The sequence below is a fragment of the Odocoileus virginianus genome, chromosome 6, assembly GCF_023699985.2.
Source record: "Odocoileus virginianus isolate 20LAN1187 ecotype Illinois chromosome 6, Ovbor_1.2, whole genome shotgun sequence".
NCBI lineage: Eukaryota > Metazoa > Chordata > Mammalia > Artiodactyla > Cervidae > Odocoileus > Odocoileus virginianus.
The window spans coordinates 10,634,756-10,654,843 of record NC_069679.1 but is presented as its reverse complement, the minus strand read 5'-3'; the positions used below and the strand labels follow the sequence as shown (position 1 = coordinate 10,654,843).

The window sequence follows — 20,088 nt, the reverse complement described above, 5'->3', positions numbered from 1 at the left end:
GAGCATTTCAGCTTCATGGGTAAGAGGAGCAGAAAAGGCTTGTTTCTGTCCAGGAAAAGAGGCAGGGCTGGTTGGTGGCCTATGTGGGCAGCCCAGCAGAGACCTGGCTGGATCTCTGCAAGCTTGAGTCTCCCAGGGCAAACCGGGCAAGGAGTTGGGGACCCCAGCTGCTGTGGGCACTGCCTGCTTGGAGGTACAGCAACCTGGCTTTGGTGCTCCACGGAGGATGGTGGAGATGGAAGTTTCCAGAAGGGAGGACACCCACCACAAGCCAGAAGCATAAATAGTTCTCTGAAGGACTCTAGAGAAAGGACACAGAGATGGACAGAGTTCTCTGGAAACCCTTGTGAGTTCAGGGCAAGAGAGTTAATAGAACTCCCCCACTTCTGCGAAGGACTTCCCAGGTGGCGCTAATGGTAAAGAATCTGCCTGCCGGTGAAGGAGATGTAAGAAACGTGGATTGGATCCCTGGGTGGGGAAGTCCCCCTGGAGGAGGGCATGGCAACCCACTCCAGTATTCTTGCCTGGAGAATCCCATGGACAGAGGAGCCTGGTGGGCTGCAGTCCATGGGGTTGCAAAGAATCAGACATAACTAAAGCGACTTAGCACGCGCGCACACTCTTCTCCGAAGGGTCTCCACCAAACAGGGTTGGGCCAGGTCTGGGCTGAGGAGACAGGGTCATAGCCTTGTTTCGCACTGTCCCTTGTGGGCTGGTGTTGGGCCCTGTCCCGTGAGGAGTCACAAGGTGGGGCCGTGTCTCCTGTGTGTTCTGCAGGGGATCTGGCTGTAGAAAATGCTTCCAGATAACCCTGGCTGCTCCATCTCACTAGGTGTGAACCACTCACTTCCTCTACCGCTCAGAGCAAAACTGGCTAAGTCTGGTTTAAACCAGTTTCAGTCAGCCTTTGCCCACCTCCTGGCCCCCGGGCAAGGCTGGTGTCTGTTCTGAGAGGCTCATGTCTATGCCTCTGGGGGTGAAGCCTCCTCCTGGGGCTGGGCACTGATGTCACCCCAAGGCATGGGAGGGGCCCTGGGGATTCCAGTCCTGGCCCAGAGGACACCATGGGGTGTGGGAGCAAGAACCCAGCAGTGTGTAGCCAGGCCTGAGTGAGGGGTGAGTAATGGCACTGACCTACGGCTGATCAATCCTCCTGCCCTCCTTCTCTGCACAGAGCAGGCTAGGACTTGCCCTGGGGAATTCCTAAGGGGAGAGCTGGCTTCCCATGACCCCCTCTAAGGCTTTGGGGTTCAAACCACTTTGCAGGGCTCAAGCACTTACTTGGGATCCAAGGTATGAGAGTGTGAGGGCCCAAGGAAGTGGGGGCTTTCAGGTAGGAAGAGGACCCCAGGCCTCTAGCCTGGGAGGAAGTTCAGGTTCTAGGATAGCCCTCGGCCGAGGTGGTGGGTTCTGAAGTATTTGCCCCATCAGGGTGCGCCTGCCTGGATCCTTCCCTCCTCCTTCCCATCCATGCATCTAACCCCCTGACCCTCCACCCATCAGCATCAGGTGAGTGCTAAATGCCAGACTCTGACCTAGAGTTTGGGAGTGAAATTAAATTAAGACACAGTGCCTCTCCTCACAGTCTGGAAGAGAGACCAACGGGAAAACAAATGGTCTAGGTGGAGGGGCGTGAAAAGCAGATGGCTGTGTAGGCAAGCCTGGTGGAGGGGCTGGGTCTACCAGGGTTGAATTCTCCCCTGAGGGGCAAAGGAGGTCTTCCCAGGAGAGAAAATATTCCAGCAGTTTCCTGAAGGATCAACCAGGCAGGGAGGAGAGGGGAGAGCATTAAAGGCCAAGGAGCTGGCAGGGGCACAGGCGCTCGGGCCTCCGAGAGCTGAGTGCCTGATGTGCCTGGCAAATGGTCTGGGAGATGACTCCGTCAGTGGGGCAAGGAGTAGCAGGTGGTGCTGGAAAAGTAGGCTGGCCCAGAGTGAGGCCGCCTTGAATGCCGCCGTGAGGAAGGAGGACATGGTCCTGTGACCACAGAGCGTCCGTGGGTTCCTTCTGCAGTGGCTCCGTCTGCACTCAAGAGTGTCTGAGGCAGTGGGCTGTGCTTTCTCTCCGGCTCTCCCTCCCAGGCGTCAGTTCCCTGTGAGTTTATCAGTCTGGCTGCCGCTCAGGCCAGGGTCACGTCTACACTGAGATGGCAAGCTCGTGAGGAGACCCCCATGGCAGGGGGCCTGTGGTCCGAGACATGCGTGGGCTCCCAGCTCGGCCGGAAGGGATGGCCTGAGCTCATCGCTCTTCTTGTCACAGCCCCGCCCCAGCCACGAACAAGTGAGTTCTTCCAAGGAGCTCCATGGTCTCAGCTCGGAGGTGGCCCGCTCGCCCTCCCTGGCCAGAGAGGAGCGGCTTTCGTGCCAGCCCTCCCACTGCCCAGCTTCTTGGCCCAGGGCCATGGCACCCTGTTATCTCCGGCTTTGTGCTGTCACCTTTTGTTACAAAACCTTCGAAGTTCTGCGAATCGGCTCGCCGGTTATCACGCTTCCCACAACCGACTGCCTGAGCCCCGGGGCCTGAACCGCAAGGCGACCGCAGTGCATCAGTGACTTCTGCTCTGGGCCCAGCCTGGGCGCGCGAGGGGGGCGGGTGGTGGCGGGGTGCGGCATGGCCCTTCCCCTCTGCTCCCCCTCGGCCTCCAGCTGGGCTCTCCCCACGCTTCCCTTTCTGTCTTGTCTTCTGAATCTAAGAAACTGAAGTGAAGCCAGACAAGTCCTGGTGAGCCACTGAGGCTGATCCGACATGGGGAGGAGCGCTGAGCAGGCCCCTGGGTGGGAGAGGGGAGCAGGGGGCTGGGGGAGGGGACAGGACCGGCTGCCCACTGAATCAACCTGTTCTTCCCACGGAGCTCCCTCTGGCTTCCAGAAAACAGCTTTAACCAAGGGGCCTCTCAGGAGGGCAGAGGCTGAGGTGTGTGTGTGATGCTTGTGTGTAGAGAGAGAAAGTATATGTGTGCTGAGGAGAGAACCCCGTATGACACAGGAGAATTTATAGAGAGAGAAGATGTGACCATTAGCCTAGGTTTTTCTCCTTCTCTGATCTCCTTCTTCCCAGTGACTGTCATAGAAACTGCTTGATAGTAACCGCTTGCGTGTGCTCTCAGTCGCTTCAGTTGTGTCTGATTCTTTGTGACCCTATGGGCCATAGCCCACCAGGCTCCTCTGTCCATGGGATTCTCCAGGCAAGAACATTGGAATGGGTTGTCGTGTCCTCCTCTGGGGGATTTTTCTGACACAGGGACTGAACCTGCGTCTCATGTCTCCTGCCTTGGTAGGCAGGTTCTTTACCACTAGCACCACCTGGGAAGCCCAGTAACTGCTTAGGACATGTTAATTGAGCAAATAGGGCTTCTCAGGTGATGCTAGTGGTAAAGAACATGCCTGCCAGTGCTGGAGACATAAGAGATGCGAGTTTGATCCCTGTGTGGGGAAGATCTCCTGGAGGAAGCCACAGCGATCACTCCAGTATTCTTGCCTGGAGAACCCCATGGACAGAGGAGACTGGTGGGCTGCAGTTCACGGGGCTGCAAAGAGTCAGACATGACTAAAGGGACTGAGCATGCATGCATGCATTGAACAAAGAAATCAGTCAGGGTCTGACATTTTACTACTTGAAGATACAGTGGGCCCAGCAAGAAGCATGTTAAGGATTCAGGAACCCTTTACCCCTTCTTCCTCTAGGTCCAACCTGTGAGGCTTACCTACCCGAGCCACGGTTCCAAGAAGGCCCAGTCTCAGTACATCGCAGGCCAGCTGAGCACCCAGCATCCTTGGGGAAGGGAGTGTGGTGTCCCTCATGCCTGAACGCAGGAAGCAAAGGGCAGGGGATGGCTCATGGCTGCTCTGCCCCTGCCCAGCTGAGATCCAGCCCAGGATGGGTGGGCTCACCACTCAGAGCAGTAGCCCCTTGGGAAGTCCCCTCCCCAGCTCACTTCTAAGTGGAGGAGGAGGAGCATCCCATTTTCTGTGAGCGGGTGGGGCTGGGGAGGAGGGGGGAAGGTCCTTCTCCTGCAATTTCATCTGTTGAAACCCAAGTGCTCCTCCTTCCATTTGGACCACTGCTATTTTAGGAGAAATGAATCCGATCCAATGAGTGTCTGCTGATCGCCTAGCTGAGACAGAGTAATGGTAATGACCAATGGCTCTTTACAGTTGATGAATATTGTCATCTCCAAGATCATGTATGGGTGTCCCATCAAACCCGTGGAGCAGATAACTATTTCATTCCTGTCTTACAGATGAGGAAAAAAGAAGACTTGCTTAGGGCCACATGGTATGAGGATCAGGTCTGGCCAGATTCCCAACCCAGCCACGCTCTGAGCTCTTGGGCGGAGGAAGAGGAGGAAGTGGGCCAGGAGGTTGAGGGTGGGATCATGACATAGGAATTTGGGGTTGAGGACAGCCACAGCCAGCAGGGGCAGGGATCTGGTTCTTGCCATTTATATGTTCCCAGAAAATGGCACATGTAGGCTAATATACAATTTCAGGAAGCTCAGAGGTGCTCGCATGGGACAGAGATGGGAACCAGAAAGGAAGAAAGGATGGTACTGAAGCCAGTGGGTAACTCAGCTATTCTTGTTCTCCAAGTGTAATTCTTCACTCAGGGTGAAAGCAATTTCTGAATATAAAATAGATAACTAATGAGAATCTACTGTACGGTGTAGGGAATTCTACTCAATGCTTTGTGGTGACCTAAATGGGAAGGAAATCCAAAAAAGAGAGAATATGTGTATTCACATAGCTGATTCACTTTACTGTACAGCAAAAACGAACACAATATTGTAAAGCAATTATGCTCCAATAAAAATTTTTAAAAAAAGAAAGTAGGGCGAAACAATTCTGAATAAATGGGAATTTTCCTCTCAAGCCTAACACAAAACACGTGGGATTCAGGAATACCCTGCTCTTGTTCTTAGCAGCTATGCTATGGCATGTAGTCATAGACAATGATATCCCCAGCAAATGTCCCAGTGACAACTAAATCAAACTAAATCCACTAACGCCGTGACCAACAGCATGGGGTAGAGAGGTGACACCTGTAAACTTCTATTGTGATGTAACACAGAAAGCTACTGTCCAGGTCCCGTAGAGTGCACACACTTGTTGACTTCATACTGTGATTGCAAGAAGAGCCCCCGTTTGCTCTAAAATCTGAAGATACTATAATGTCCACCTGTGTTGTAAATTCAACCTAAAACTAACATACTCTCTTTCATAAGCATTATTTAAGAAGTATCTTTTTATTGTATTGCAATTCAGAAGCATTTTCAAAGGCAATTAGGAAGGTTAATACCTGAGAAACAAAAATGACTAAAAGAAGCTGGAGCAGGTATCCCCTTTTTTTAAAGACAGATTCTCATGGCAAACAGGACCTTTCTGTTGCATGGTGCTGCCTTTGAGGCTGCATCCAGTGCAGTCACTGGAGATGTAGTGACGCCCTCTTGGGGACAGCACAGCTCTGACCTGCACCTGGCCGTGACCTTGGGTAGGGACCCCTTCATTGTAAGCTGGGAACCTGACATGCCCAGAAGCATGGTGACCTGCTCAAGGTCCCCCAGGATTCAAATGCAGGCCCAGGTCACGCTAGAGCCACCATTCTTTCAACTAAGCTGTGTCCTTTGCTGGTAGAAACAGTGAAGTGAACAGCACAGGGCTGCTCGGGCATTAATTAATTGTAACAAAAGTGGGAATTGTTGAACAGAGGACCAGCTGTGCTTTTTTCCCCCCTGCTAGGCTGAGAGATCCAGGGCAGGGCTGAGGCAGATGCCCAGGTCCCTGGTGGGTGTCAGACTGTGAGGCCAGCACCTGTCTCACCGGGCAGCCAGAGAGAGGCTTCCTTGCCCAGTCACCCGTCTCAGGTCTGTCTTTTCACTCCTGCCCTCTGGGCCCAGCTTGGGTCTGGGGAGCCGTGTGGCCTGGGGAAGGGAACACGTGTCCTTTGAGAGCTCACTCTGTGCTGGGGGGGTGCCGTGGCCCGCTTCCATCTGCATAGTAGCTCTGCCCATTCCGAGTCATCAGGTCTGTTGGATGGGTAGGAAGCAGAATTTGTTAGGTGAGAGGCAGTAGGGCTCATAGTTAGAGGCACGGCCTCTGGCCTGAGCTGCTGGAATCCTGACTTTCTACTCAATAGACTAGAGCAAATGAAACTTGGCTTCTCAAAAAAACAGTGTACTCTCTACACGCGGGGATAACAGGGGTAGATAATAGGAGTGTCTCAGTGATTGGGCTTTGGTGAAGATGTACGGGTGATGCTTGAAGCTCTTGGCGCAGTGCACAGCACCCAGGAAGGGCTGATGCTATGCTAGCGAGAATTGCTGTGAGGAGGATGGGCCGGCTTTAGTCCCAGCCCGGCCTCTCTCCATACTGCCCGGGCACCATGTGCTAAATCCCTGCTCTGTGGTTTGTTTACAAGTTGCATGACCTTAGACAGGTCACTTTCCTTAGGACTCAGTTGCTTTTACTGTAGAGTGGGAATACTACTTTATAAGGTGGTTGTTGTAGCTCAAGGGAATTTGAAGTAAAAACATTGACTCAACTGCTAAAAGTAAAATGCAGATGTTTAGCTGATGTTTTATCAAGTGTTGGTCAGTGTGTTGGATTTGTCCTGGTTCTCTTTGGGGTTTAAAGTTGTTGTTCAGTTGCTAAGTCATGCCTGACTCTTAGCGACCTCATGGAGTGTAGCACGCCAGGCTCCTCCACCCTTCACTAATTCTTGGAGTTTGCTCGGATTCATGTCCATTGAATCAGTGATTCTATCTGACCATCTCATCTTCTATTGCTCCCTTCTCCTTTTGCCTTCAATCTTTCCCAGCATCAGAGTCTTGGGATTTAAAGTACAGAATCCTAACCCGTGACTCTCCTGGAGACCAGATAAGGGAAAAGATCAATACCTGATAAATGCACAAGATAGGAACGAAGGGGAGTGGGAAGGGAGCTAACTTTGTATTGACGCCTACTGTATGCCTGCCTAATGATGGGCATTTCAGAGGTGTACTCCAGGTGTCCCAGCCCCCAAGCCTGTAACTAGAAAATCTTGGCTCATTTGCTTTCACTGTCCCCTAGTGCCAGATCTGAGTGTTCTCTGGATATTTCAGGGCCTCGTTATTCACGAAATCCACCACACCCTTCCTCTCCTGCTTGAATCCCCATGTCTGTGCCCACTCCCCCATCCAAGCATGACCCTTGCTCTGTGAGGGGGACACCCACCTTCTTCCACCAGGGCATGGAACACTGGCACACAGACCCTTCCAGGCAGACAGAGGATGGTGCCCATCTCCACCTCCATGGGCTACAGGGCAGCTCTGCTTCCGGTAACCTTACAAAACCTTTTGACTTTTTAAAAGTAATTTTATTTTATTAAAAAACATTTTGGGGGGGGTGTGTGTGCTAGGTCTTTGTTGCTGCAGGCAGGCTTTCCCTAGTTGCGTGGCTATCTAGCTGTGGTGCACAAGCTTCTCGTGGCTGTAGCCTCTTGCTGCAGAGCCCCGGCTCTAGAGTCTGTGGGCTTCAGTAGTTGAGGTTTGTGAGCTCTTGAGCTTGGGCTCAGTAGTTGTGGCACATGGGTTTAGTTGCCCCACAGTAGGTGGGATCTTCCTGGACCAGGGATCAAGCCAGTGTCCCTTATATTGCAAGGCAGATTCTTAACCACTGGACCACCAGGGAAGCCTCACTTTGACTTCTGACTCTCCATCGTCCAGATCTTAGAGCTCAACCCTGTCCCAGTGGCTGGATGAGAAGAGGTCCCATATCACCTCGCTTTTTCTGCTGTCTCCCTAGACCAAGTCCCCAATCCAACATCTCCTTTACTCTCTCTCCTAAAAAATAAAAGTATATGGGCATTATCAGTGGATATAAAAAATAGTAGAGAGCACAGTAGCACTATCGCTTGTCCAAATAGTGTCTGGATTCAGGCATTTCCCAATGCCATGCAGCATCTTTACCAAAATGCTGTGAGATAGATACTATTAACCCACTTTGCAGATGAAGATGCTGAAGCTCAGAGGAAAGAGGTTGGGTCAAGGATGTTCAACTAGTAATTGGCTGAGCTAGGGTTCTGATCCAGGATGTTTGGTACCACCTTGCTTCTGGAAGCTGAAGGGATGACCCTCTGACAGTGTTAGGTTGGGCTGTGGTTGGGTGGCAGGGGTTTCTGGCTTCTTTCTCCCCAGTCACACAAGCATTAGCTGATGCTTCCTAGCCTACTTTCCAAGCTCATCTAATACATCCTTCCCAACCTTGGCTCTAATTATGTCTGCCCTTGAGAAAGCCAAGCAATTCAGCCTCCCTGGAAACTCAGACTCCCTGAGTTTTCCAGTGCATTTCAATATGCAAGAGCCCTGAAGAAAGGTAGCCTGTCTGCTTTCCTTCTCATGATGAGGTGGTTTTCATCTGGGTCTGCAGGAGAATTTCCTCCCACCTTTTCTTTCTACTCCTTCCTTCTTTTTTATTTATCCCCCAGGATTGTAAATGCAAAATGCCCAAGATAACCGCTCCCTTTTTTTTCTTCCCTGCTCTTTGTGTCTTTGAATCTTCAAATCACATGCCACGCCAGCCAGTTTAGCATAAGAAATTAAATTAATTTTCAGGCTTCAGATGTAAGTGCCTTTATTAATAATTTAAAGCACATTTATTTATGCAGTTTGATATGTTTCAGGTTTGGGGAAGCAATTAAGTTTTGCCCAAGTTGCTGATCAGCAGACAGTGTCTTCCACGTCTCCAGCTCCTCTGGAGCAGCTGCAGGGGAGAGTCATGTGAGCAGAGCCTCACCTCTCTGGCCTGCCTACCGCCTCCGTGACCCTCGGACTTTTGAAATGAGAGCACGTTTATTTGCGAGGGCTCATTTTGAGACAGGCCAATTTCTTTCTCAGAATTGCCCTGGGTTGTTAAACTTGACCTTCAGAGGTCCTGGCCACTAAAAGTTTCTCCTCTCAACTAGTTCCTGGGGAGGCTGTCATCCTCTAAAAGTCACTTTTAACTTTTAACCTGGAAAGGGATTTTTTTCATCTATTAAGGGCCAGGCTGCTTGGGAGTTAGATGAGCTGGCTTGGCCACTTAGGACAACTTGTCCCACTGTGTTTCCTTATCTGAAAAATGCCGACATGATATTTACCTTAATAAGAATGCTGTGATGACTGCATAGCGAGATAACATGTATGACAGTACTTAGCTCGTCTCCCCACCTTCCCCTTTTGATGGCCTTGCCCTCTCCATCCCCAGGCCTGTTGCTTGGGTTGTGCCAGCCCCCACCTGTGACCCTCTTCCTTCTCATCTTCATATCTTAACCCCACTCCAAACTTTGTCAAAATACTTTGCTTTCACTTATGCTTGGTACTATCCAAAGAGCTTTTGCATACCTGATTGCATTTTATCATCAGCAAGACTACTTTAAACGGAGATAGAATCTGAGTTTCCAGGAGATGTAATGTTCTCAGTACCCCTGGCTAATCCTCTGAGCCCCATGCATCACAGGCTGTGTGAGATGCTGTGGAATGGGTGTGGGGGCACACTACGATGCCCCAGGTCTGCCTCTAGGATCTCACTAGAGAACCAAGAGAAAGCAGCACCCCAGCTCCCCACTTCTCACCTGGACCCTGCTTTGCTCAGCACGAGCTGCATGTTCAGAAACTGACTAGGAGTCCCAGATGGAGGGTGGCTGGAAGGTCTTGGGCGTGTCTTTCAGTCTTATCAAACAGATCTCAAGCTCAGGTTTTCTTCACCCAGGTCTCCATAGAGTGGGAACTGGACCATCCTCGACTTCCGTGTCTCATCCCCACCTGCAGTGCCTCGCTCAGCCTTGCTGTTGATGTATCATGGAGTGTACCTGCTTCTCTTTTTCTTGCTGTTACCACCTGCCTCTAAAGCATCAGTGTCGCTCATGTGGACCCTGCTACAGTCTCCAGTGGGTCTCCCACCACCACCTCTGCCAAGGTGTACCCTGACTTGCTGGCCCCTTCCTCACTATGCGGACATGTTTGAAAGCGCTAAAGCCTCCCCACTGCCTCAGATCAAGGGCAACTGCCTTATTGTATCCCATGACTCACCACCTGGTATGGGCCTGCCAACAGCCCTGGTAAGCCTGCTCTTTCTGCTTCAGAGTTGCACTAGCCACGCTGGCTTCCTCCATGAAAGAGGGGGAAGCTCACCAGGGTTCTAGAGCTCACCATGAAACCATTCACCTCAGATGAGGACTTGAACCCACATGGCCGGCTCTTGAACCCGGCCAAAACCCACGGTCTCCCAACCCAGTTCACAGACTTGGTTTCAGGACTCAGTGAAACTCAGGTTCTTGATGTCTCATTGCAGAAAGAATTCAGTGAGAGACAAAGTGATAGGAAAGAAGTGGGCCATCTCAGAGGGTGAGTGCGGCCTCGGGAGAAACACACTCCACAGAGTGTGGGCTATTGCAGAAGATGAGAGCGGCCTTGAAATGTGGTGTGGTTGGCTTTTTTAAAAAAATCATTTATTTTTAATTGAAAGAATATTGGTTTGATTTCTGCCGGATATCAATATGAATTAGCCATAGGTGTACGTCTGTCCCCTCCCTCTTGAGTCTCCCTCCTACCTCCCACCATTCCTATCCCTCTAGATTGTTACAGAGCCCCAGTTTGAGATCCCTGAGTCATACGGCAAATTTCCATCCGCTATCGATTTTACATGTGGTAGTGTAGATTCTTCCATACTACTCCTCCGTTCATCTCACCCTCTCCTTCCTCCCCCTATACCCTTGTCCCTAAATCTGTTCTCTATGTCTGTGTCTCTGTTGCATACTCAGTCGCTAAGTTGTATCCAACTCTTTGCAACACCATGGTCTATAGCCTGCCAGGCTCCTCTGTTCATGGAATTTTCCAGGAAAGAATACTGGAGAGCATTGCCATTTCCTACTCCAGGGGATCTTCCCTACCCAGGGTTCAAACCTGAATCTTCTGTGTCTCCTGCATTGACAGGCAGATTCCTTATGACTAAGCCACCTAGTAAGCCCAAAAAGCTCTCATCTGAAATCAATTTAGCAACCAGTCTGTCACGAATGTCAACTCCTGAATGCCTTCTAGTGGGATTGTCTCTGGAACTCCTTGGTTTATGCTCTTGGCAGGAGCTGAGGTGAGTGGGGTGGAGGGGAGGCTGAGGCAGGTTAGGGGAGCATATGGGGAGAACAATGAGGGGAAGCTGCATCTCATATCTGACCTGGGAGGCAGTGTAATTTGGAAATAGTGCTGGGCCAGAGGTCAAGAGAGTTACGTTCCAACACGGGTCTATACTGGCTTCTGGGTCTCTGAGCCACCTCTCAAAGCCTCAGTTTTGTCATCTGTACCCGGGGACAATCCTGAGGGTAATCTCGACCTTCCAGGGTGAGTGAGAAAATCTACCATGCCACACTCAAAAGGGCTTGGCTGGTCTTTTCCTGTAGGTCTTCCTGCCCCCCATCTGCTCCCCAAGGTCAAGTGAGGGGACCAGTTAGGCCAAATGCAATGGAGGACCACCGAGGGACAGGCTGGGTGAGCTTACCTTCCCAGTAAGCCTGTTTAGCACATGTCTCTTATCTGAGGCTCATCTACTTGCCTCTGTTAAGAGGAACGTCTACTCCAAGAGCAGGGAGCCCTCCCGTTGTCCTGCTCACTCACTTCTGTCTCTGCAGTGCCCAGCAGAGTCCCTGGCTTGTCCTAGGCTTGAGATAAATATGTTCTGAAAATGGAAGTGGAGGGAGAGGCAGCCAGGAGCCCTGACAAGTGGAGGGTGGGGTTTACAAGAAGGAGAGAGATGTGACGGGAGGCTGCACCTGGGCTGAGAAGGTTCCGGGCTTGTGCCCCAGGCTGATGCTGACTGTGGAGAAGGATGAGGTTGTGAGAGGCTGGGAGAGGAGACGATGCACAGAGTGCAAGGGCTGTCGAACGTAGACAGGAGCCCCAGACGGGCAGGGTCTGGCGCACACACAGGCTTGGTGCTGACCTGGGTCAGGTGGCGACACCTGCAGCTTCTCCCGGTGCCTTCGGGTAAGTTAGCCAGCCTCTCTGAGTTTCCCGGGAGTAGCGATAGGAAAACTGAAACTGTGTTAGTTCACTTGTGTCTCCTGTCCCCGTCCCTTCTAGAAAAGTCTTCGGAGGGGGTGGCGTGGGCTGTGTGTAGGGTGTGCGGGTAGAGTATCTAGCCTCTGGTTTTCAGGGAAGCAGAGTTTGTGTTTACTGACCCTGGAGTTACCGTCTAATGTACTTTCTAGCAATTCCATATGAACTCTTGGAACCTGATGGGAGAAAGAAAGAGACTGGGGCCTTCTTCTGTGGGAGGGTCAAAGTGGGTAGGAGTGAGGGCCTGGAGAAAGACCAGCAGAGGGACTGAGGAAGGGGCAGAGAGTGGGAGAATCAAAGACAGGCTGGGTCTCTGGTGGGGCTGTGCCCCCGGAAAGGCTGGCCAGAGTCTGGGTCCCAGGCTGGTTCCCCCCCGACCCAGGAGTGGTCATATTATCCTGCCTACCCTGACCTGCCCCCAGCTTCCTATGAATGGAAACCCCACTCACACCCCTCCGAGGCTTCCTGGACTAAAGAGCTCGGCTGTCAACAAGTGAACACCTCCCTGCAAGATGCTTTAGATGCCAGTCAGCCAGGGAACACCTGGCCCCAATGCACCCCTAGTTGGAGTAGAAGGGGTGGACTCACATGTAAAAATCCGTGTGGTGAACACTTGTATGGCTGGTTCTTACTTCTAGGTTTGTTCAAAATGTGGTGCTCAGTCCCTTTTAGCTGTCATCCATAACGATCTTGGCCCTGGGGGCCAGAGTGACCTTGGGCAAGACATGCCACCTTAACTGAGCTTTGGCTGAAGAATGGGGCAAGAGCATCTCTCCATGGAGTCATGTTAGAGAGGAAAGGACATAAATTGTAAAGCATCTAGTTAGACAGAAAATGCAGGAAGAAGTATTTCTCTGTTCCCTTTCTCCCCAGACTCCTGAAGCCTGTTGGGGTGGGGTGCAGGCCCGCTTGCTCCCCTCCTGTGGTTCAGCTCTCACCCACCACAGGCTGGCTCTGCAGGGTCCAGGCGTCCCCAAGTCCTCCCCCTGTCTCGTCTGCCTGGAACAGCAGCCGCCAGGGTGTTGACGTGCCTCTGATGACCTTCCCCTCGAGGAAGCCGAGTGATGGTGTTGCCGACATGTGCTGAGCCGCCCTCTCATCTCAAGCTCATCATCGGCTCCCAAAGGCAGGCACGGGAGGGCCTCCCAGCCAGCTGGGCGGGCTCCAGGCAGCCCACACTGGTTTGCACGGGGGCTGAGCAGGTCGGCCACGGGGACAACTCACTGAGCACTCAGTCTTTCCTGGGCCCTGGGCTGGCTCAAACCGAGAAACAGAAAGTGGCAAAGTTGATGTGGGAGCCCACGAAGCCCAGACACCTCATTGTCGGTGTGGGGAAACTCAGTGCAGAGGACCAGAACTCAGACTGATCTCTTCAACAAAGATGATTCAGATTGACTTGCAGACTGGGCACCACGATGAGGACAGGAACCCAGGCCCTGCCTCTTGTACAGGCTTCCAGGGCAGACGCGGGCATGAGTTTGGATGGCCGTACAGTCTCGTGGTGTGAGTGACTTGGTCTCAGGGTTGAGCCTCTCAGTTCTTTGAGGACCCCCGCAGCCCCCAGTGCCCCACATAGACTTGGGTGTGTGACGGGCCACGGCTGCACACCTAGGGGTTTAGGGTCCCCATGAGACTGTCACCCAGGCCCGCTTCTTGCTCACCTGTCACTCACAATCTCCCTCGGAAAGCACAGACAGTGCTTTGGGTAACTGGATAGACCCCTTGGACACCCCCCAGTAAGCACACGATCAATGCTATTTGGACTGGATTAACCATTGGGCTTCCCTGGTAGCTCAGATGGTGAAGCATCTGCCTGCAATGCAGAAGACCTGGGTTCGATCCCTGGGTCGGGAAGATCCCCTGGGGAAGGAAATGACAACCCACTCCAGTACTCTTGCCTGGAAAATCCTCTGGATGGAGGAACCTGGTAGGCTACACTCCATGGGGCTGCAAAGAGTTGGACACGACTGAGTGACTTCACTTTCTTCTTGCATTTTCCAAGACCTGTGAGCCGTCTGGCTCATTCCCACATTTCCAGTCACTGAAGTCTCTCTGTTGTGTAAGATTTAGGGATCTGGGGAGGCCTGGGGCAATTTGACATCACCTGCTCCCTGAAGCCCTGCCTGTTCCTTCTCAGCAGGTGGAGACGGGTTTCTCCAGGAAGAATACGGGAATCTGCATTGCACAGCCCGCAGCGAGGCTGAGGGTGGGCTACGCCCACAGCTGGGGGATGAGTATATTTCTGGATGGCCCTTCTGCTTACACCATATTTCCAGAAACTAGATCATTTAGATGTTAACTTCCTGCCCTGAACAAAGCACCGTGCTGGAGGAAGTAAGGCTGACCTCAGTGAGTTGTATTTGGGATGGAAGATAAAAGGAGGCCTACCCAAACTGGGGTGTGCTGGTGAATGTCTAATAACTAGCTTTCCATAGGAAAACATGATACCCTATCACAGCATTTGCCAGTTCCCACGGTATGAATGTTTTCACCATAACCACTTTCAAGGTGCCAGTGTGGCATCTTTGGCAGAGATGCAGAGAATCAGGTCTTGAGACTGAGTGGAAGCCAACTCCAGCATACCACTGTCCCAAACTAACCATGGGCATACTTAGATATTTCTCAATATCTCAATACATATACAATATACATATACATATGTATATACATATACAATATGCAAAATACATATGCAACATCTCAGTACAATATATCTCAATACAATTCTATGACCCTCGGACTGGGGAGAAATACCCTCTGACGGAGCTTTCTGGGGAGGCTCCAAGGAGCAATCACTTGGCTTGGGTTTTGAGGAAAGAACGGCTCTCACTAAGAGCAGGGAGCAGAGGTCCTCCAGCCAGAGGGAGCAGCCAGAGCCAGAGAAGTGTCCGACATGTCTGAGGACCTGTGTCCCATGGCACGACCATGGGGACCATAGATCACAGCAGGACTTGTGTCCTCTGCTGAGTAGTTGGGCCTTTATCTTGTCAGCAGTGGGGGAGACAATGGTATATCTTAAGCAGGTGACTGACATCATAAGTTCTGTTTGTTTGTGTTTTTTTAAACCTTGACTTCACCATTTTATTTCTAAAAAAAAAAAAATGTCTGTTTATTATAAAAACAATTCAATAATGCATCAAAGTACAAAAAGACTTTTTGGAACATTAGGTGAATGTCTTCCCAAGATATCTCCATACATATGCACAGAAGAAAGATTAGAATAGTGGACACAGCATAATAAAATGAAAATAAAGGTATAAAAGAGAGAGCATAGGGATTACCTGGTCCCTTTCCTTCTCCTGCTTGTTGTCAGGACGGTGTTGTCAGTGCCAAGTGTGGCACGGTGGCAGCCATCCTGTGACCATGAGGAGAGCTGGCCCATGGCAGCCAATATACTGAGGGTGGTAACAAAGTGGGAAGATGAGGAGAATATGGGTTTTGATGATGTAGGGTAGCTGCTGTCTTTTACATGCAGATCATCATGAGATAACTCTGGTTTTGATATGTGTATGATTTTCCTATCTACCTATATTCTGAATTTTCAAGGCTTAAAACTTGGCTGTAAAGAAGCAAGTCAGTGTGATTGAGTGTCAAGGGCTCAGGCTTTGGAGTCAAACAAAACTGTTTTCCTTATGGAGGAATTGACTGGAGAAGGAAATGGAAACCACTCCAATATTCTTGCCTGGAGAATCCCATGGACAGAGGAGCCTGACAGGCTACAGTTCATGGGGTCGCAAGAGTCAGACATGACATAGTGACTAAACCACCACCAACCATGGAGGAATTGGGCTTCTGGGGCGGCACAGTGGTAAAGAATCTGCATGCCAACGTAGGAGACGCAAGAGATGCGAATCTGATCCTGGGTCAGAAAGATCCCCTGGAGAAGGAAATGGCAACCCACTCCAGTATTCTTGCCTGGGAAATCCCATGGACAGAGGAGCTGGATGGGCTACAGTCCTTGGGGTGCAAAAGAGTGAGACACAATTTGGGGACAAACAATAGCAACACGTAGAGGAATCAATCTCTCAGTGCTTCAATTTTTCTCATCTCTGAAATTGGAATAGTAAACTTGTTTGCAGAAATGTGAGCATGGCATTAGACAACATATGTAAAGTTTCTACCTCTATGCTTAGGAAGCAGGCACTCATGAAATGCTTAAAGAGTATACAAATAGATCTGAGAAAGTGTGGAGATGCCACTGAGTGGAAAAAAACATTTTACCTTGATTCCCTCAGTACTTTCAGCAAAGATAGGTTTGACTATAATTGAGGGATAATAGCTCTGACATGGGCAGATGAGCAAGTTTCTTTATTGCCCTTGGTATCACTTTCCTTAACTGTAAAATGGGTACATTACAAGAGGGTTAAATAAAGTTAATGCCCAAAACACACATGGTAGACTGCTAATTAATACTAGTTTCCTTCTTTCTTTTTCCTCCAACACACAGACGAGTACTCACATATACGTGAGTACAGATACACCCAGACTCACATACATCCAAATACACCCAGACAAATACACACACACACACACACACACACACACACACACACCTTTCTTAGCTCCAGAATCTTTCAGGAGATTTTTATGAGGGTGTGGCTTTAAGGAATCTGTCCCCCTGTCTGTCTGCAAAGCCAGCCTGTTCATCTGATTACTGTCGTGAGTTCTTTATCTTTCACTTGATTTGTTTTCCAAGTGTAGGATCTTTAAACAATGGGCATTGATGCTTAAAGGAAAACTATTTTCTGGGGGAAAAGACACTAAGATGAAATTTTGTATTAGATGCACAGCTAGTAAATAATCTAGCACACAATTAGACATTTAATGCTTTGAGTATAAAACACCACATTTTTGCAGATGAGACAATGATTTGGGCAATCAGAGGGAGTCAGGAGAGAGAAATGAAGGAAGTAACCATTAACTTCCTTTCTATTTCTGGTGGAACTCAGCTTGGCCCTGGAATGTGGGTCTGGGAGGGACCTACCAGACAGGCTGTACCTGGATGCAAGGAGCAGGAACATGAGAGGTGGGCTGCTGGTTGGTCTTCCATCATGCCCAAGCATCGCCATACCAATGCGGACCTTCGTGGACGATTCCTTTAGCTTTCTCTCTCAGTTCCCAATTCCATTCTTTCCTCCTCTGTTCTGTGTAACATCATGACAAGTTTATCCCTTGAAATGTCACTTTCCTGCTGGAAGACGTCCCTCCTTCCCCCTTCCTGCTTGACTTCCCAGAAAAACGAGGCAATCTTTGGACGTGTGTCTCCCGGAATGCAGCTGCCAGTGACATTTCCATCCTTTTCAGAGCTGCCTGATTCTAGAAACCGTCTGGTCCCGGCCTAAACCACAGAGCTGGAGTCTTAACATTCTAAAGGCCAAGTGTGTGCCTGACTTCAAGCCCTAGCCACTCTCTCTGAACACCGTTCTCTCTTCTTCCCCACCAGTCTCTTGTCTTCCTGATTTTTCTTTCTGTTTCACCTTCCTAGGATCCTTGAGCTGAATCCTCAACCCCATGGACTTGTCTTTGACCTGGATGTCCCTCCTAGCAGGTGATTTGGATTTTCCATCTGATCGGGCATTCCTTCCTTCCTTCATCAAACTCTATGGAGCAATCATGGTGGCGTATGCTGGGCTGTGCTCACGAGGCAAAAACAGTGCTGTGATCTGCAAGGGGAGGTCATCAGACAACTCACTTACTGTGTGTGCTGGCGGGGAGTGTTGAGTGGGTGGGGAGAGTGAAGTTGAAGAGGAATAAAATGCTGTCCTTGAACTCTGGCAACTCGCCAGAGGCTGGTCAATAGAATTTTATTCTTAATTGATTTATCAGATTAGCTTTAATGGAACCCAGAGGAAGCTGGAGCAAGTCAGGAAGTGATTACAGCAGAAGAGATTGGACTCAAGGATTCCCTTTGATCTTCAAACAACCCTGAGAAGGAGGGGGTTGTTCCCGTTTCCCAGCCTGGGAAGCAGACTCAGAGAGGCTGGGTGACTCTCCTGAGGTCAGCCAGTGAGTGATGGAGAGGCCGCAGACAGGAGTCCAGGCAGGCCTGGCGGACGTCCTGTGCGTGCCACTGAGCTTGTCCCAACACCAAGGCTTCTGCTGGACAGGCTTGCGGGGACTGTGAGGCACAAAACCCTTCCAGGGGCAGACTGGAGCCTCTCCTTTGCTTTGGACACCGCTTCCTTCTCTCCCTACACAATCTTCCTAGCTCTGCGGCCTCAGCCCCAGGCCAAAGGGGACCTGGTCATCTGAGTGCACACCATCCAGAGCTAATAGGAAAAGGACATTGATTTATGATCCAAAACAGGGAAGGGCGATGCCAGGGAAGAAGCAGGTTGGTGGGGTAGGTGGGTGATAGGGAGAGACCTGCAGAGACTAAGAATCCCTAAGCCTTACTACAGAGCCTGCCCTCTGATTCCTGGGTAGGTGTGGTCTGAAAATCTTCTGTGTAAAACTGAAATGGAATCACAAATGAGGGGAAATCATCTTGGGGCTTGGGTGTGCCTTCTAGGACTGAATTAATTTAAAAATCTATTGATTTTCCCCACTGATTAACAGGCCTGGCACGTGAGAAAGGGCGGCAGACCCGTAGGCAGCTTGAATCGCTGCCCTAGCTCACCAGCATCCCTCTGCTGCATCCCTTGTCACCTCTGAGTCCTGGCAATTTTATAATTGGCCCAATGGGTTATGATTTGAAACCAGAAGAGCCAATTAGCAGAAGTCTCCTTTGACCTCTGGTTTGGGGTGGTAAGAGACAAAGTAATGACTTGAGACAGAGGGAAGGAAAAAAAAAAAAAAAACTAAAAACAAAAATAGAAAATATCAAGAGCAAAGACTTAAATCTTTTTGGTGCTCTGATTAATAACCCTGTCATGCCGATCACAAGCTCTAAACAGCAATGCTGGTTGCAGCTGAATTTTTTATATTTTCTATTAATCTTTAATGATAGCTTGGTCACCTAGTCTCTTTTATCTTGTCAGATAAATGTATGGTTAACAGGATAATGAGATTTCTAAAGCCCCGTTCCAGCTCCCAGCTCTCTGGTGCACGCGGTGACCTCTGACCCCCGGCAGACAGCGGCACCAGGGTGCTGATAATTGGTAGGTGTGCTGGGAATGTATTGGAAGCTGACGGATGGTTTAAACTTTGATTTGAGGTCAGTGAGGTCACAGAGCTCTGGAAGACCAGCCCGGTTTTATTACCAACTGCCTCTGATGGGGATATAATTAGATTTAGCTATTGCTTTATTAATAAGTAATCGCTTCCCCCATCACTGTGGGTGGGCGAACGTTTTCCTTGGATGATTTTCGGACACTAGTCTGGCTTTATTAATAAGAATATATCATGTGTATTTGACCAGGCGCAGACACACATCTGGTTTTCTGGACTTTGGGGGAACTTTATCATTTTTACTCATTTGCAGTGTTGAATAAATCAGCTGTGCTTTGTGAAATCTATCCCTGCCTCGGTGACCTCGTACTCTCTGTTGTTGTAGGGAACCTCTCTTTTGGCCTATTTCTCAATGGCACAAGAATAAAAAATATGTAAATAATTGTATCCAACTGTCCATCTATATGTCCATCCATACATCCTTTCATCTACTCCATCATGTGAACATTTGCTAAATGTTAGTTCCAGTCCCAGGTGAGGGAGACAGGGACTGACAAAGAGTTAAAGACCTAATCCCCCTCTTAAGAGATTTACAGTTCAGTTCAGTCATGCCTGACTCTTTGTGACCCCATGGACTGCAGCATGCCAGGCTTCCCTGTCCATCACCAACTCCCAGAGCTTACTCAAACTCATGTCCATCGAGTCGGTGATGCCATCTAACCATCACATCCTCTGTCATCTCCTTCTTCTCCCACCTTCAATCTTTCCCAGCATCAGAGTCTTTTCCAACCAGTCAGCTCTTCACATCACGTGGCCAAAATGTTGGAGTTTCAGCTTCAGTATCAGCCCTTCCAATGAATATTCAGGACTGATTTCCTTTAGGATGGGCTGGTTTGATCTCCTTGCAGTCCAAGGGA

At 50.0% G+C, this 20,088-nt stretch overlaps 1 long non-coding RNA gene across 3 annotated transcripts in view; it reads left to right on the top strand.

Annotated features, from left to right (window-relative positions):
* Positions 1–921: 921 nt before the first annotated feature.
* Positions 922–20,088, top strand: part of LOC139035563 (uncharacterized) — a 115,877-nt gene continuing 96,710 nt past the window's right edge. For 2 of the 3 annotated variants that reach the window (XR_011488162.1, XR_011488164.1), the window contains exon 1: positions 922–1,116. This is a non-coding gene — a long non-coding RNA (uncharacterized lncRNA). Of the gene's footprint in view, positions 1,117–17,546; positions 19,519–20,088 lie in introns of those variants that run through there. The other variant, XR_011488163.1, reaches the window with a different exon arrangement.